Raw genomic sequence first — 14,066 nt, 5'->3', positions numbered from 1 at the left:
AGTAAATTGATTAATATTTAAATTAGAGTACATAATAGAGTACATTAGAGTACTAAACTAAAAAATTTAAAAAACCTGTGGGGTATATTACAGCTGTTATTTCCATTTGAGGGTGGTATTATTGCTTACCTTGTTGAATTTGGTACTAATTGCTGTTTGTAATGTTGTAAGGAAAAATTGTGTAATCATATGTGGTTGAGAAGAAAAAAATAGACAACAACTGATGGGGAGACGCAGAAAAAGTGTGACTGCACCAAAATCACAAGTGAGGAAGAACTTGGGGAGGAAGAGTAAGAAGTGCAAGTCCATCAAAACTAACGTTAGAATCTCAGTTGCAGGCTCTGGCTATGCAAGTAGCAAACTTGGAAGAAACACTAATATTGGAGGGAAACAGGCAATGTATCCCCCCATCGGTAAAATGAGTAACAGCAAGGATGGACGATGCTGGAAGTGTAGAGAAGTGGATGGGACCTTCTTCCCTTGTTGGTGGTCCTGTAGCAATGTAAAGAAATTTTGGGTCAGTGTCTGTCAGGAAATTCAAAAACTATTGGAACTTAATCTCCCTCTAGGCCCAAAAATAATGCTCTTAGGAATTTTACCATAGGCAACTGATAAAAACAAAGCAGACTTTTTTAGGTATGCGATTACAGCTGCAAGAGTGACAATTGTGTTCAATTGGAAATCAGAAGTAATACCATCAATAGATACTTACTGCCGTCGCCGCCGTCGCCGGGCCCGTGCCACTTCCTGCCGCCGGGTGCGGCCTGGGGCAGCCTTCCTGCAGTTGCAGGATGGCTGCCCCGGGCCCCCCCGCCATTTTTCCCGGGCGGGAGGGGCCATGGGCAGCCATCCTGCGGCTGCAGGAAGGCTGCCCTGGCCCTTCCCGCCCCCCCCCCCCCGCCATTTTTCCCGGGCGGGAGGGGCCTTGGGCAGCCTCCTGCAGCCGCAGGAAGGCTGCCCCGGCCCTTCCCGCCCCCCCCCCCGCCATTTTTCCCGGGCGGGAGGGGCCTTGGGCAGCCTCCTGCAGCCGCAGGAAGGCTGCCCCGGCCCTTCCCGCCCCCCCCCCGCCATTTTTCCCGGGCGGGAGGGGCCTTGGGCAGCCTCCTGCAGCCGCAGGATGGCTGCCCAAGGCCCCCCCGCCCCCGCCGCCATTTTTTTCGGGCGGGAGGGGCCTTGGGCAGCCATCCTGCGGCTGCAGGAAGGCTGCCCCGGCCCTTCCCGCCCCCCCCCCGCCATTTTTTTCGGGTGGGAGGGGCCTTGGGCAGCCATCCTGCGGCTGCAGGAAGGCTGCCCCGGCCCTTCCCGCCCCCCCCCGCCATTTTTCCCGGGCGGGAGGGGCCTTGGGCAGCCATCCTGCGGCTGCAGGAAGGCTGCCCCGGCCCTTCCCGCCCCCCCCGCCATTTTTCCCGGGCGGGAGGGGCCTTGGGCAGCCATCCTGCGGCTGCAGGAAGGCTGCCCCGGCCCTTCCCGCCCCCCCCGCCATTTTTCCCGGGCGGGAGGGGCCTTGGGCAGCCATCCTGCGGCTGCAGGAAGGCTGCCCCGGCCTTTCCCGCCCCCCCCCGCCATTTTTTTCGGGCGGGAGGGGCCTTGGGCAGCCATCCTGCGGCTGCAGGAAGGCTGCCCCGGCCCTTCCCGCCCCCCCGCCATTTTTTTCGGGCGGGAGGGGCCTTGGGCAGCCATCCTGCGGCTGCAGGAAGGCTGCCCCGGCCCTTCCCGCCCCCCCGCCATTTTTCCCAGGCGGGAGGGGCCTTGGGCAGCCTCCTGCAGCCGCAGGATGGCTGCCCTGGCCCTTCCCGCCCCCCCCGCCATTTTTCCCGGGCGGGAGGGGCCTTGGGCAACCATCCTGCGGCTGCAGGAAGGCTGCCCCGGCCCTTCCCGCCCCCCCCCCACCATTTTTCTCGGGCGGGAGGGGCCTTGGGCAGCCTCCTGCAGCTGCAGGATGGCTGCCCTGGCCCTTCCCGCCCCCCCCGCCATTTTTTTCGGGTGGGAGGGGCCTTGGGCAGCCTCCTGCAGCCGCAGGATGGCTGCTCCGGGTCCCCCTGGGCCTCACCGCCGCTTCATCCCACCGGGAGCGGCCTGGGGCAGCCTCCTGCAGCCGCAGGAAGGCTGCCCAGGCCCCCCTGGGCTGAGCCGCCGCCGGACCCTCGCCGCTGGAGAGCCCTGTCAGGTAAGCCTGCGGGGGGGGAGGGGTTATAAGCCGACCCTCGGCTTATACGCGGGTGCCTAATTTTCCCCCATTTTTGGGGAGAAATTAGGCACCTCGGCTTATACGCGGGTCGGCTTATACATGGGTATATACGGTATACTAGAGAATTTCACATGGAAATCAGCTTGTTTCATAGATTACTGCAAAGCCTTTGACTATGTGGATCATGAAAAACTGTAGTTGGTTTAAAAAGAAAGAGGTGTGCCAAAACATCTGATTGTTTTGATGAGCAACCTGTACTCTGGACAAGAGGCTACTGTTAGGACTGAATAAGGAGAAACAGAATGGTTTCCAATTGGCAAGGGTGTCAGACAAGGATATATTTTATCTCCCTATCTCTTCAATCCGTATGGAGAACACATCATAAAGAAAGGTAGATTAGATTTAGATTAAGGTGGAGTGAAAACTGGTGGAAGGAACATTTAGAATTTGAGATATGCAGATGACCACACACTACTGGCAGAAAACAGTGAAGACTTGGAATGACTACCAATGAAGGTTAAAGCAGAAAGTGCCAAAGCAGGAATATGGCTGAACATCAAGAAGACAAAAGTAATGACTACTGGGGAATTACACAGCTTTAAGGTTGACGATGGGAGGGAAGACAGCATGGTATAGTCTGATATTGTCAGATCTCGGAAGCTAAGCAGGGTAAGGACTTGGAAGGGAGGCCTCGAAGGAAGACTCCATAGAGGAAGACAATGGCAAATCACCTCTGCTTAAACACTTACCTTGAAAACCCCTTGCTGGGGTTGCCATAATCTGGCTGCAACTTGATGGCACTTTGCACACACAAGGTTGAGGATGAAGAAATTTAAATTAAGTATTTTCTATTCCTTGGCTCCATCATCAACCAAAAGATAGACTGCAACCAAGAAATCAGAATGAGATTCCTACTGGGAAGGACAGCCATGAAGGAGCCAAAAAGATGCTTAAGTGTAAGGATGTGACGCTGGTGACCAAGATGAAGATAATTTATATTCCCCTTTACTATATATGGTGTGAAAGTTGGACAATGAATAAAGCTGACAGGAAGAAAGTTGATTCATTTGAAATGTGGCGTTCTCTGTTTTAGAAACTGAGATATGACCAGGATCATATGGAGAAACAAATTCACTTGTACTTTTTAAACAAATAATGACACAAAATGTTATGCATGATTGTGAAGGGAAAGCAATAAAAACAGAAGCTGGAATCTCATTTCTTTAGTACACTTCAACTGATTTTCCCCACCCCTTGTTAACAATCCTGAACAAGCAATGTTGCCATCTTCTTGCTGGGGGTGGAGGAGTTCCTGCACCGACTTCCATTGGCCACCACTGCTCAGCTGGGCAGTAGGAGGAAATGCCCAATGAAATGAAGGGTGTGGTTTAATTGAAAATGCCTGATGAAATGAGGGAGTTGGGGAGGGGGAGCTAGAGCGTCATCTCCAGCATGATGACATCACTTCTGGGTCATGCAGGAAGCATGGAAAGAGAGGCAAAAACACTGGAGTGTCCTGCTCGTTTCAAGACTAGGAGGAGAGAGGCACACATAGGAAGAGAAAAAGGAGCTGGAGTGTAAAACTCTCAGATTACTTAAAGACAATGAGAGGTTCACTCCCTTCAGTGAAAACACAAGTTCTGATTCCATTAGAAAGAGACAAATAGCACCCTCAAATATCCAAAGCATGCTGAGTTGCATTCATTCCAACAAGGTGAAGTTTGCAGATAACTGGCAAACGAGGCCTTTTTGTGATGTAGAGTTTATTCAGACATGTGAAATAGTCAACAGAGGAGCAGCCTTTGAGAATGCATGCAGAGCAAAACAAAGAAGAAAAGGGGGGAAGGAGGGGAAAATATTTCACTTCAAATCTATCTACATTACATTTTTGTCCTACCCTTCTTCCAAACAGCTCAACACAGCACATATAGCTCTCCCCTCTTCCATTTTATTTTCATAATCACTCCAAGTAGGAGGTTAGGTTTATGACAGAATGGACATTTGAACCCAGCACACTTCATTAGCTCTCTATGAGAGAGCTAATGAGAGAACTAATTGATACTACACTTGATCTTAGCCAAAAGGCCAAGAAGCGATTTGGTGGGTTTGGTGGCAACGCTTTTGATTACTTATTGACAAAAGATCAAGTCCACCAGAGACACGTTAACGATATCTACCATCATTACTCTACACCTGACGAACTTTTAGATGCTACCTCAGATAACGCTGCACTCGGCTACTGGGTGTTTAGGATGGATGCCTTAATTGATCAAGTAGTAATTCGAGAATCTAAAATTTTCCCCTGGTTCCATACCTATAAGAAAGATAATCTCAGAACCCCTATTTGGTCAACCTCACATCACAGAACCTAAGATTTCAGACTATGCCTTCGGCCCATCTGTCAGGACGGTATAACAAAACCCCAAAGGAACATCGCACATGTATCTGTAGATCCTCATAATTGGAGGACATCTTTCACTATGTGTTAATATGTCCACTGTATAGTGAGCCTAGAGCCAAATTTCTGGATGGAATCCTGAAGGGAGTAACTTTTTGTTCTGAATTGGATAAATTTATCTTTAATCGTTAGAATACCACAATTAGAATATCTTTAACCGCATGTAACCATTAGAATATCACAATTTGCTATTGCAGCCAGGAAGATTAGAGCCCTTGAAGTTGTTAAGAAAAATTCTGCACAGGAATCCAAATATTGTTTTAACATAGATTGCGTATGTAATTGATTCTACCAGGGAATTGCATACCGTTGTAATTTTATCTTTTTTGATATATTTTTTTCTGTATTTATGTAAGGAAGTTTTGTAATGGCCTATGGTTAAACAAACAAATACACACACTAATTGTTTACCTCAGATGGATTAAAATAACAGGCTAGAACTTGAAGAAGTGAAGGTGAAATGTCATGTTCTCTTTTATCTCCCAAAGGAGTTCTGATCCTGTGGCTCCATTTTTTTCAAGAACAGTTGAAAGCCACTTCATAAAAACAGTTTCCACTAGGTCACTCCTACAAGTTTCATTTTCAATCCTCTTTCATAAAACATTCCTAACTTCAGGTCACCAGCTGCGACAATTTCCCTGAGTCTCTCTCTTTGGAGGCTGTCACTGACATGTGACATGGCTTTCAAGTGTTTGAAAGGCTCCATCTGTGCAATATCAATATCCGCTACTTCCCACAGTTGGGGCCCACCTAAGACTATAATAAAGGCAGAAAAAGGGGACATGCATAATAATAGCACACAAAACACATTTGCAATATTGGGCTCACATGATTCATTACCAAAAGCAGAGGCACATTTAAGGTTTTTCACCTGTCGGCGTGGTACTCTCACTCAATGGGCAGAAAAGCTGCCCTGTTTTGCCCAAGTATATGTAGCCTAAGTGGAACTTGAGACGGAGGTGGGGAAATCAAGTTAGCATTCTGAGTTCCACAACTACCAATTACAGAATACATCTACTGACCCTTCTCTGTGACTATACATCATACTGTCAGGACAGCTCTCTCTTTCATAATTTAAATGCTTACAGCCTAATGATCCAGCAATCCAGTTTTGCCTTCAGCACTTTGTGTTAACCCAGGCTCGTAAATGCTGCTTTAGATAAGAGAACATTGGTGCAGGGAGCAAAACAGAAAGCAAGGCAAAGAAATAAACAACCATCAGTTAAGGAGAGGAGAGACAGAGTAGGGGAAAACTGGCTTTGACAAGCAGTCATCTGAAGCAGCTGTCCTCATCTCAAAGTGAAATTGGTTGTTGAAGGGTAAAAGAATTGCTACCTATAATGTTTCAGCTTCTTTTCTGGACTACTCTCATAATGGAGTTTCTCCTTGCAATGGGATGCATCACTCCACACCCACATTCTAGGATCAACTTCTTGACATTCCTGTAGTTAAAGACCAGGATCTGGTATACCCAAGTATGAATCCCCACTGTGCCATGAAAACTTGGTGGGTGACCTTGGGTCACACACTCTCATCCTCGACACTGGCAAGTATTTGGATGGGAGACCTCCAAGGAATACCAGGGTTGTGATGCAGAGGAAGCCAATGATGAACCACCTGTCAACATCTCTTGCCTTGAAAACCTTACGGGGTCACCAGTCATGCCACAAAGCTCAGCCCACTCCAAAAGCACTGTTGCCTGTCAGTGCCATCACTTTTTATTTAACTGGATTTGTTCTCCTATCCTTAAAAAAGATATTTAAAAATATATAAATACCACTAGTAAAAACATGTCTGTATTTTAACCCTAGTCATAGAAAATACTATTACTGTTATTAGACGTTATGTTTGGGTAGCTTGTATTTCTCTGCATTTCTGTTCTAGTCATCTAATGTGTGAAAGTTACAGAATTACTGTCTTGTATTCCAGAGGGGGAAATGTTAAGAAAAGACAGAAAATAATTAATAACAAAGAGCTTTAAAGGTTAAAGACACACAATAGCTCTAAAATAAGATGGTTAATATAATAGGAGCACTTGTACAATCCAAAGAAATCAGAAAAAAAGACAATGAATAGTTCAGGGCCAACCCATCCATGCAACAGGATTCTTATGCAGGCTTGCAGACTGCCTTCTTCTGTTCCCCTTAGCATTCACCTAGCAAACTCTAGACTTGCCACCCTCCACAACATCACAGTAAGTAATCCAATGGTAACTAGAAGAGCCATGACTGCCATCACAATAGATGAACCATCTGCTGGTGGTTGGCATTCACACCCCATGGGCTGTGAGCTTTTTCTTCCTCAGTTATGCACAGTCTTTAATATGCAAAATGTTTCACATTTCTCTTAAGAAAATAACCCAGCCAACTAGATCACCATTATTCCTGTTTACAGAAAAATGGAATTGAGAACAAGAGACTGCATCAGCTGAGACCAAGGGACAGCTGCCTTAGTGCTCATTGGTCTGGGCTGTTAATTCTAGTTTTTGTGTCTAAGTCCATGCTGTGAGCTCAGGAATCAAAATGTATTTTGAAAAAGTCACAAAGACACCAGGCATAGGACAATACTGGGCAAACATTACCTTTCCTTTTATCCCTTAGAAGCTCCTTGATCAATTGATCTTGAGCAGCATATATCTAGTGTTGGAGGGATATAAGGACTGAAAGGGCAAACATTACAGTGATATAAAATTAACATGTAAAGAATGAGCAGCGAGATCACACTCAGTCATGCCTGGCTTGCCTCTTTCCCATCCTGTGGAAGTTCCTGTTTGGAAGAGCCAATGTGCCTTTTCATGGTTGCCAATCAAGAGAACAGATCAATACATGTACATTTTGCATATGCGCAGGCTTATTATGCCAAACATGAACTAGGGGTAGGTGTGAGAAGATGCAATTCCACCCCCTACTGTATTCACATCAATGATACACTGTTGCCACATGTACAATCCTCATGTCTCTAATTTTGCACTCCTATAACGTTCGTAGCAATAAACTGTGTGTGTGTGTGTGCGTGTATAAAGTGCTGTCAAGTAGCAGCCGACTTATGGCGACCCCTTATGAGGTTTTCATGGCAAGAGACTAACAGAGGTGGTTTGCCAGTGCCTTCCTCTGCACAGCAACCCTGGTGTTCCTTAGTGGTCTCCCATCTAAATACTAACCAGGGCTGACCCTGCTTAGCTTCTGAGCTCTGATGAGATCAGGCTAGCCTGGGCCATCCAGGTCAGGGCAGCAATAAACTATCAAGGCCTAAAATTTGTATTGTTCAGTAACACAGAGAAAAGAGTTATGACGGCCAAACCTGTGTCTAAACCATGGTTTGACCAATCCTGTGTTAGGGCAAAAAATGCACTAACTTCCACATACAAACTAGCAGCAGGGTCTGATAAGACAGGGAGCTTATCTCTCCCTGTTAACTCTGAAGAAAGAATATAAAACATTGATACATCTTCGCAAGAAAAATTATAATACAAAATTATGGGCAGATTTGATTGTGGCAACAAAGAGCAAAAATCAATCTCTATTCTGGAAATTAGGTACAGTAGGGTCCACCAAGGCCATTTCCCCTTTGTCTTCTTGTATCCCACCAGATAGATGGGTCTCCTTTTTTCAGTCATTGTATGGCTGTTCTGAAATAATGGTAAATACTTCCGATCTGAATGTGAAAAGTGGCCCCCCAGTGTCTGAGGGGGAAGTAAGATCTTATATTATACAACTAAAAAATGCCAACGCTCCAGGGTTGGATGGTATATCTGCGGAACTATTAAAAGCAAATGTGGATTGGTGGGCACCATTTCTAGCTGAACTGTTTACATATATAGATGAAACTGGTAGAATTGTTCTGATTTAAACTTGGGCTTTGAAAATAATTTCCTCAGCAGCAACCCATTTCAATCAACTAAAGATCTTGGGTGATAAATTATTCCCTCACTCCTGTGACTTTGTCTTTGTGTAACCAATGTAGGCAGAAAAATTCTGAGTGCTGCATTTAATTTGCATTCCGATGCACCAGTGTGAAGTCACATTTTTCACGGAAAGTAGCCCAAAATGGGTTGTTTTTGTAAATTCAAGTCAGAGGGACATGGAAACAAAGGAGGATAAAGCAGAACAGCACTTGTATGTGCTTTATAGTTACCTTTTCCAAGGTTTCAAGCACTAGCTTTTTAAAAAGACACCTGTCAAGAGAGCACCTCCTTCCTCTCCATAAAAGCAGTTCCATGCAGGGACCCATAATAACTAAGAACCCCAGTGGGAACTTTTCTTGGCAAGACTTGCTGCTGGAGGTGCTCAAATAGCTAGTGAGGGAATTCAATCTGTCAAGCAGACAAGATCTTTTCCTAATGCTGATTGCCAAACTATGGTTTGATTTTGCCAAGTGATGATAAAGTGAGGAGAGAACTAAAAATGCTGCCATTAAATGGCAAGAGAAAAATAATCTGAAGAACCTGGGAGAGCTTCTTTCTCCACCAGCTTTCATAATTGATTAAAGAAATGCTATAACATGGTCCTGGACCCAGTTTTAGCAATTATGACGTCCCAGGCTTCAGTTTTATTCTAACCTTGCAACATGTGTCCTGATCTTATTTTGCTTATATACTTCTTTTAGCAACCAGGTCAGACATTTGTTGGCTAGTGTTGTGCCCAAACATAAAGGCTGATACAAAACGCACACACATACACACTATGGTTTAGTCAAAAAGGGCAAGAGTCCAGTAGCACCTTAAAGACTAACAAAAATATTTTCTGGTAGGGTATGAGCTTTCATCTGAAGAAGTAAGCTGTGGCTCACGAAAGCTCATACCCTACCAGAAAATATTTTTGTTAGTCTTTAAGGTGCTACTGGACTCTTGCCCTTTTTGACTACTGCAAACAGACTAACACGGCTACCCACTGTACACTATGGTTTGTTTGTGGAGGTTGGCACCAAGAGACACAAGCCTCGACACACACACATCTGGGCTGATAGGGCCCCTCAAACGTGAAGTAAAACAGTTCTTGGCTTTATGAAGGGAACTCTCTTATCTGTAGTTAGGAATGCAGTTTCTGCTTCCCGCTTGGGAACACAAGCACTCTCTAGAAAGGCCTTCAGGCTACATTATAGGCTATGCTAATTAATGGCATTCATGTAACTAATTGTGCATTGGCTCTTTTGTCTTTTTGTTATTCGAACTGTTTCCTTGTAAGGCAATGTACCTGCCCCATCCTAAGGTATAAAGGTTCCTCCCATCTTTTTGTTCCTTTGTGGTGACTCTCAGCTTCGCATTAGCAGTTTGCCCTCTATTATTTAGCTAAATAAAGAACTGACTGCTTTAACCTTAACCTCCTCCTCATTGTCTGTTCATTGGACTCTACGGACAATCAGGCACTTCACTAGGATGGGCTTTGGTTCCAATTGTTTTCTTAAATATGTCATGACAGTGCATGTTGGAGAGCAGTAAATGGTTCATCTTTGTCTGAAGCCCCATTGTGGCTCTTGACTGCCCTAAGGGATGGCATTCAAATGGGAGGGGCTCAAAACTCACTTCCTCCTGCTCATGTATTTAAAATTTAGGTGGAGATGGCAGGGAAGAAATATGGCTGGAACACAACCTCATAACATCTTCCTGCAAATATATATGGTGAGAGGAAGGCACATATGGAATCTGCTGAAGTCAAAATGGGCATCTGGTCTACAATACACTTAAAAGTATTTTTATTAGCAGAAATAGCGAAACCAAAATACTAAACCACAATATTGCAACCTGGTAAATGCAGCTAAAACTGCAAATTATTATTCTTTTTTCCCTCAGAAAAAAACAAACAGATAACATCCAAAGAATTCTAGATTCATTTTGCAAGTCTAGCATGACTGTAGAGCACAGAGAGTCCCAAAACTAATGAATAAGCTCGCTGGGAAAGAAAGCAGAAAAAGGCAGAGAACTGCTGCTAGCATCAACAGTTTCCTTGTGGGAAGTCAATGAGAGGCAGAGGCAGGGTCAGCATCAGCATATCCTGAGGTGGGCAGCTGTTGGGGCCCAGTGCCATGAATCTCCCCTGCTTTCTACCCACCCTTTCCCCATCTGCTTGCTTGCAAGCGCTCTTCCATCCATGATCCCAGCCATACGTACTGCCCAGCATAGTCAGGGAATAGGCATGTGGGTGGGGCAGGCATCTAGAATAGAATCATAGAGTTGGAAGGGACCACCAGGGTCATCTCCTCAGACTGACAGCAGCTCTCTACAGCAAGGGTTCGCAAAGTGGGCACATGAGTGCCATGGTGCCCCCAGCACTTGACTTGGTGCCTGCCAAGTGTTTTCAGAACATGGGTGGGATATTTGACCCATACAGCTTCTGATTGGCCATTGAAGACCTGATCAGCTATGCTGATTAAAATAACATTGCTTTGGTGGCAGCTGCCAACCCAGTGTTGGTTTTTAGTCTCTTACTCTTCTTTCTTAATTTGTTTTAAAAATCACCCCTCTTCTTCCCTGCACTTGGACTTCCTCTGGGAGTGTATCTGGCTCCAGCTCCTGTGGCAGCCACTTTGTGGTTGCATCCTCCACCCTGTTTCAGAATTCCAAAGGTGCCCGCAGGCTTAAAAAGTTTGGGGACCCCTGCTCTACAGTCTCACGCTGACATCTTTCAACCTGATATTTACTGCCAGGGATTAAACCTGGGACCCTCTGCATGCTGAGCAGATGTTCTACCACTGAGCCACAGCATCTCATCTGTATTTTAAAAGTCAAGGCAATTTTAAAAATATTCTATGGAGAATGAAGAACAAAGTACTTTGTCTAGGGAAAGTACCCCAGATAGTTTGACCCAGTTCTTCAGATTAGAGTCCTACTCTTAACCACTACACCACTCTGGCTCTCTTATTCTATACATTATTTATTCTTCCTCCAAGAATTTCAGAATGGTATACCATAGTACCCACTTTATCGTCCAAAGAACCTTGAAAGGTTAGGCTTAGAGTGTGAGTCTGGCTCAAGAACACTCACATTTGAACTCAGGTCTCCACAGCCCCAATCCAATACTCTAAAGCCAACACTGGGTCTCTCTCAGACCAACCATTCAAACTTGAAAGGCATCAAATAGTGTGCATGCATATGTGAGCCAAGCTTTGTACAGCTTCATAGGCATCTTGATCACCATCAGACAGCTGAATGAATTATTTGTACAAATTTTGTTCACATACATTCAATTGCTTCTCTCATACGTATCAGGTTCAAGTTACAAGGGTTCCATTAGACCTTGAGTCCTTACTGATTTTTCCAGACATGTAAATGTGCAACTGAATTTGTATAGCCATCTTTTCTTCCCCCCAATCTTTTAATGGCCATATCTAAAGACATTTTATATAAGTATACTAAACATAACTTTTTAGTGAGCTATTTAGCCATTATTTTTGTGTGTGCATCTTGTAAGGACTAACCACATCAAATGACATCATAATCCCCATCCCAAATAAATAAAATGGTGCATTAGCCTGTGTGTACTCAAGTGTAAGTCTGCTTTCGATAGGCCTTACTCCCGGATAATTAAGAACTAAAGTTTTAATGAACAGCAATATAGCTAAAGTGAAGCACTTTATGCATACCACAGATTTAAACAGGAAACATTTAAGTCACATACAACTCTCCTTGTGGGACTTAACAGTCTTTAAGGTGGCTTGATCATGACCAGATTTTGTGAATTAATATTCTACGCAGAGTTTGAATGCTGTTATGATAGGAATATAAGACCACCACCCCATTAAAAATGAGTTAATTGACAATTAATCTGAACTTGTGTTAGTTCAATCATTCCATGGCAGATTCTAATTGTTTCCATTTCATAGATAATTTTACTTCTGCAGCACTTGGTAGATTTCCAGACTATTCTAAGTCCTTCTCCTACCCTACATATAAAAAATTACATCCTGAATATAGCAAGAAGGTGATATTTATTTCTCCCCAACAGCCCAAATTCTAATACTTAAAAGCCAATTTCATGTGTAATCTTTAGTATTCAAATAATAACTTTAATATTCAAATAATAACTATTTTTAAAGTTCTGATATGGGCACATGCATAGGAATGTAATATAACAATTGGTCATTTACACATGGTAAAGTGTGCCATTGAGTCGCCACTGACTTATGGCAACTACATGAAGCCCCACCTCTTGTAGTTTTGAAGGCAAGAAATGAACAGAGGCGACTTGCCATTGCCTCCCTCTGCATAGCAACCCTAACTCTTCCTTCCATCCAAGCACTGACCCTGCTGAGATGAAGTTAGTTTGGGCTATTGTTACTGCTACATTCAGCTACTTCACTTTTCCAGCTGGCCCCACCAAAGACCCCATCCCCACTGAGGTTCCTTTGTGAGCAATTTCACCACAACTCTCTGACAGTCTCTCTCTCCACCACCTGGCGTCTCTCAGCATGGGATAACTGCCTTCATCAGCAGGGCCAAGCGCGCAAGTGCTGTTCTTGTCATCTCACCTAAGACAAAAGCCGGCACACAGCTGCTTAGCACTTCCCCAAGCCCAGCATCCCAGTCACATGGCGGTACCTTCCCACGCAAGGTGTGTGTATGTGTGGGGAATATAGCCACCTGTTCAAAACCCAGGGACTGAGGGCTCTATTTTGGGCTCATATGGAGAGTCTTATGTTAGCGAGAGAGAAAAACAGGAGCCGTTTTTCTAGCATGCTGGACAGGAGCCTCTTGCCCCACTCCCCTCCGGTGCATCTCTCATCACCGAGAGACCGCAACATGGTTGGGATTTAAATGGATAACTAGAGACCAAAAGCACACAAGAAACCTTCCACATCACTAAAAACAACGTTCACACATTCTAGAAAGTGCCATAAATCGATGCAGATGCACGTGTGAACAGATGCAGCGTCTTGGGTGCTTCTTCCTCTCCCATAGATGCTCCATAAAAGCAAAAGGAGCCCGAGGCAGTCATAACCAGCGGCAACAACATTCTCTGTGTGCTTCACCAGGGTTTACAGGCAATTCCCCGCCCCCGCAAGCCACTGGAGCAGCACCAGTGCTCTTGCCACTTGCTGCCCGGACAAAAGGGATGCCTGGGATAGCCTCACCACTCCTGTCGGGTGCAACCCAAGGGCGCCCTTGCCAATGCAGCTGGGGGCGCGTACCCAGGGGAGTCAAGGCAATCACAAACACCCTCCAGTCTTAAGACACCTCTCCCCAAACGTTTCCCTGGCCCTTCCCGATGCGATCCGCGCACCGGGCACCCTAGAACCAAGGCGGACGCGTCCGCAGCATCTCTCGGGTCCGGTGACCCTGCTCGCCCGCGCTCATTCCGCCCAGCTTTCTAACTCCGACCTCACCTTCGGTTGGCAGCTGGCGCCCAGGATTTCGCCCTTCCTTGGCCGAGAGATCTACAAGCCCTCCTCCTCCTCCTCCTCCTCCTCCTCCTCCTCCTCCTCTGC

The 14,066-nt window shown here is 45.4% G+C and overlaps 1 protein-coding gene and 1 pseudogene across 1 annotated transcript in view; both read right to left on the bottom strand.

Annotated features, from left to right (window-relative positions):
- CACNG1 (calcium voltage-gated channel auxiliary subunit gamma 1) overlaps positions 1-14,066 on the bottom strand; it is a 309,034-nt gene that overhangs the window by 187,997 nt on the left and 106,971 nt on the right. The window lies entirely within an intron of this gene.
- Positions 4,166-4,285, bottom strand: LOC130493623 (U2 spliceosomal RNA; annotated as a pseudogene).

This window comes from Euleptes europaea, chromosome 1 (assembly GCF_029931775.1).
Source record: "Euleptes europaea isolate rEulEur1 chromosome 1, rEulEur1.hap1, whole genome shotgun sequence".
NCBI lineage: Eukaryota > Metazoa > Chordata > Lepidosauria > Squamata > Sphaerodactylidae > Euleptes > Euleptes europaea.
The sequence above is the reverse complement of the archived record's forward strand: the minus strand, read 5'-3'. Positions and strand labels throughout refer to the sequence as shown.